This window comes from Suricata suricatta, chromosome 8, assembly GCF_006229205.1.
Source record: "Suricata suricatta isolate VVHF042 chromosome 8, meerkat_22Aug2017_6uvM2_HiC, whole genome shotgun sequence".
Classification (NCBI taxonomy): Eukaryota; Metazoa; Chordata; class Mammalia; order Carnivora; family Herpestidae; genus Suricata; species Suricata suricatta.
Genome location: NC_043707.1, coordinates 131,177,276 through 131,182,114, shown reverse-complemented (window position 1 = coordinate 131,182,114; position 4,839 = coordinate 131,177,276).

Below are 4,839 nucleotides of genomic sequence, written 5' to 3'. Positions count from 1 at the left end.
TGTTCATGAGCGTGGGCATTTGTGTGACCCAATGACTAGTTAACAAAACACTAGCAGCTGCTGTCTCTGGGTGGTGTGAGATTTGGGGCGCCAAAATGTTTTATTTTCATTATTTTCTGGCTTAAGTTTTTTAAATTCTTTGCTTCTGTGGGGTGGGGGGGGTCAGATCGATTTTGTCATGGGGGAGGGGCAGCAAAACCAAACAAAAGCCATTTTGATTTTGCAAAGAAGAAACGCAGGAGGGCAAGACATCCCTGCCCTCCACCTGCATCCTGGGAGCTCAGACCCCCGGGGGTGGGGGGCAGCCTGCCCAGTCCCTGCTTCCCCCCTGCCGACGTGCCCCCCCCCCCTCCCCAGCAAGCTTGCCCTTGTGTGTTGCAGACTCGGACAGCCAGTGCAGCCCCACGCGCCAGAGCCTCAGCCTGTCGGAGGGCGAGGAGCAGATGGACCGGCTACAGCAGGTGGAGCTGGTCAGGACCACCCCCATGTCCCACTGGAAGGCCGGCGCCGTCCAGGCCTGGCTGGAGGTGGTCATGGCCATGCCCATGTATGTCAAGGCCTGTGCAGAGAACATCAAGAGCGGGAAGGTAGGGCTCCTGCGGGGCCCCGGCGGGAAGGCCCCGCCCCCCCCGAGAGCTCTGCCACCCCAAAGCTGGCCTGCTCCACCCACCACACCCGCATCCCGTCCCGGGGTGACGGGCTGCGTTCTAGGAGCCAGCTGGACTGGCGTCAGGCTCCAGCGTCCCCAGTAAATCACCGTGTCTCCCCAGTGAGGCTCACGGCCCTGGGAGCCTACCCTCCCTGTACCTGGCTGAAGGGGAGGTGGGGACCAGACTAGGGGGCTCTTTGGCCAGGATGTGATTCCCACCTCCTGGAGCGGTGCCTCTGTGGACCGAGTGCTCTGCCCAGAGTTCAGGGAAGGACGGGCAGGGGGACAGCTGGTGGCAGGGTCCAGCCTCACGCCCGCAGACCCCTCCAGGCCTCGGCCGCACAGCCAGCGGCAGGTCCTGGCAGCCTGGGGCGCCCACCCCAAACCCCCTTGCTGGGCACTCAGGCCTCGCCTCCCTGGGGAGCAGGTGCTGCTGAGCCTGAGTGACGAGGACCTGGAGCTGGGCCTGGGCGTGTGCAGCTCCCTGCACCGGCGCAAGCTGCGGCTGGCCATCGAGGACTACCGCGACGCCGAGGCGGGCCGGAGGTGGGTCACATGCCGGCACCCCGCTGGGCTGCGCCTCCCGGGAGAAGGGAGAAAAGTCCACCATGAGACCTCCGGATCCCACAGTGGGGGCGGATGGGCAATGTAGGCTGGGCCAGGCACGGGGGGTGCTGCCTGGGATTGCCACTGATGGGGGGGTGCAGTGTGCCCGGGAAGGCCACTGGCCAGGGACGGGGGTGCCCGGGAATGCCACTGGCCAGCCTCACTCTAGTCCCGCTCTGCAACAGCCGTCTCTTAGAAAGACGGGGAGACAGGGAATCAGTGAGGCCCCTATGACCTCCGTAGCTAGGGCTCCTCTGTCTCCTCCGTCCAGCCCAAGCAGGTCTGGGAATTCGGCAGCATGTCTGCTCTGCCTACTTCGGCCCCAACCCGTGGCCCTACCATTCCAGGGGGAGGAACGACCGCATAAGGCAGACGTGGACGTGAAGGGCTTTTTTAAAGTTTATTTATTTATTTTGAGAGAGACAGTGTGAGTGGGGGAGGGGCGGAGAGCAAGAGGGAGACAGAGAATCTCAAGCTGGCCCCACACTGTCCATGCAGAGTCGGATGCGGGGCTCAAACTCAGGAAACCGTGAGATCATGACCTGAGCAGAAAGCAAGAGTCAGACGCTTAAGTGACTGAGCCCCCGGGGGGCCCCGATGAAGGGCTTTACTTCAGTCTCTGCGCACAGGATTGGGGCCGGCTGGAGGGGCTTTTTTAGCAACTCAGGTGTGCCCTGCTCCCCCTGCGCACACCACCCCCTCCCTGCACCCCCATCTTTGCCCACCCCCCACCCCCTACCTCCACTGAAATCAGGACACCCCCCCTCAATCCTCAGCGTGTGGAGGCGAAGAAAGAGCCAGCGTAGTAAATCTGACACTTTCTGTTTTGCATAATTATCTCCTTCGCTGGTTTCCCCATCATTTCTGTGCCGTTAATTAATCAAACCCGGTGGTGTGTGCTGTTATTTGCAGAAGCAGCTTTGTGGATTAAAAAGTGAGGGCGTTCGGGCTTGGGACTCGGGCTTGGGACTCAGGGTTTGGAAGCAGGAAACCAGACGCCTGGGTGTCCTGGAGAGGGGCTCGTGGGGTGTTTCCGAGACGGCAGGAAGTAGGTCTGAGATCAGATCAGAAACTCGTAGCAACGCAAAGCGGGCAAAGCACAAAGCCACCGGGCTTGTCAGCAAGTCAGGCCCCCAGGAGAGAGGGGTGGGGTGAAGGATTGTGGGGCAGGGGAGAGGAGTGGCGGGCATGAGCCTGCTTTCCTGGCGCTTCCCCTCCTGAGGGTCTCACGAGACCCGCACACTCACCACCCTCTTCTAACCAGCGCCCCCCACCCCAGAAACGCACCTCCTCTGGAGAGGACTCCTGCGCCCTTGTCCCCTCCCAGTGTGCTCAGTAAATGCCATGGACAGGGCGGGGCTGCCCGCTTCACCCAAAATGCAGGATCGCTGCCCAAGCTCCCTGAAAACGGGACCGACCCCCGAGAACCTCTAGGAACCAAGATTCCACAGCACCTGGAAAGGCATGGATGCAAATAGCAGGCAGATGTGAGCAGAGTCTGAAAAATCCCGAGGGCTGTGACCCCAGGACCGGGTCCCAGAATCGGACGCCCCCAGGGCCTCCTCCCTGCGGAGGGAGAGGCTCCGCCCTGTGATTTCGGGCCTGTGTGACCTTGCTCTCTCTGGGACAGTTTCTCCCCCTGTGAAGTGACGGGGTTAAGTTAGGACAGCAGTTCTTTTAACTTTCGGAGACCACGGCCCCTTTGAGAATCTAGCACAAATGATGGACACTTTCCCCAGAGGAGATACACACAATTTCACAACTTTGTATCCTGGGACCCTTGGACTCCCTCGCCGAATTTTAGGGGCCCCGTGAACTCTGGGAGAAGAACCCCAGTGAGGTCATCTTCAAGAACACATCCTGTGTGGCTACGGGTATGACATGACCCTCTCTGGGCCTGCTTCCCCTTATCTCTAAAATCCACCAGTCGCCTTATGGGCATGATTTTATTTACCTATCACCATATCCATGTGGGATAGACAGTCTTACCCCCATTTTAAAGACAGAGAAAATGAGGTCCAGGGAAATCATGGGTGCAAAGTTACATTTCAAAATACCTAACTTTGAAGTCAATCCCCTTCCCGTTATCCTACGTTGCCTCAATGTTATAGACATTGACGTCCCTACGATGCTTATTTGTGGAACAAGGAAAGCCTTGCAGACCCTGTGCTGAGTCTTACACTCTCTTGTCCCTTCCAGCCCTCACGAGGTCTGTGAGGCAAACGCGATGAGCCCCGTTTTACAGATGAGGAGACTGGGGCACAGAGAGGCAAGGTCTCTGAGCTAAAGGGAATAGAGCTAGAGCGACCTCGTGCTCCGGTGTTGAATAATGACCCAGAGGATACTAAATTCTGTCCCCAAGCTCGGATTTCAGGGTCTAATCCAGCCCCAGGATGGGGCGGGGACAGTGTCAAATTTTATAAAACATCTAAATTACTTTGAAAGTCATGCCGTTTTGTTCAACTCGGGCGCTCCCAATAGCTCAAACCAACAGCTAGGAAAGTGTTGCCAAGCTGAGGCCCCATGGGGACAACTTTAATGAAAAGAGAACCATTCTGAAGGGCAGGAGGGCACTAATTGTCAGCATGTGGATGGATATTTGCTGGCTACTGTTGGGTCCTCTCAAGTAGGTTCCGGCCTGCCTGCCTCCCAACCTACCACCCTCTGTCTGTAGCACCATTGATTCTGCTGAGCAAACCCTCGCTCGGGGGAAGAGGGCTTCTGATCCCCATCAGGGACAACCCTGGCCCTATGGCATTCGATTAAGGAGGGCTGGGAGCTCCGACTCCAGCCCTGGGCAAGAGAGCCAGGACCAAGGCGGAGAGGCCTGGGAAGGGCCGCTCTGAGGCCAAGAGGCTGGAGCCCCGCCCTGGGGGTGCCCAGAGGGGTCTGCCTGGGACATTTTCTCCCTAGAAGGGAACTTGCGCCAGAAGTTTGCAGTTCATGAGGCGCCTGGGGGGCTCAGTCAGTTAAGCATCTGACTTAAGCTCAAGTCACAATCTCACAGTTCGGGGGTTCGAGCCCTGCATCGGGCTCTGTGCTGACAGCTTGGAACCGAAGACTACTTCACACTCTGTGTCTCCCTCTCTCTCTGCCCCTCGCCTGCTCACGCTCTGTCTCTTTCAGAAATTAAATGAACATTTTTAAAAAACTTAAAAAAGAAGAAGTCTGCAGTTCAGGAGCTCCATCCTGGGAAGCCTCCCCCAGGAACGGAGTCAGTGCCCTGCTCACCCACCTTGCTTTGTCTCTGATGCACTGGGTTATGGAACAGAGGCTGCTGACCGTGAACTCTGAGCCAGCCAGGGAGCCTGGGTGTTTGGAGATATGCCACACCTGTCCCACCCTCCAGGAGCTGGTGGTGGGCTGGGCCGCTGGCCGGATGAACAGCAGGGTGACAAGGGGACACTCAGGGGGCTCTGGACACTGAGAAGGGAGGGCTCTGACCCAGCACGAGGGGCCGGAAGGCTTCCAGAAGAGGGGGAAGCATGGCAGAGTCTGTAGGAGTCAGGCGTGGGGGTGGAGAATGGCCTGGAGACCAGGAAGCCCTGGCCTCAGCGAGCAGCCCCCAGTGGTCCCGGGGGGCT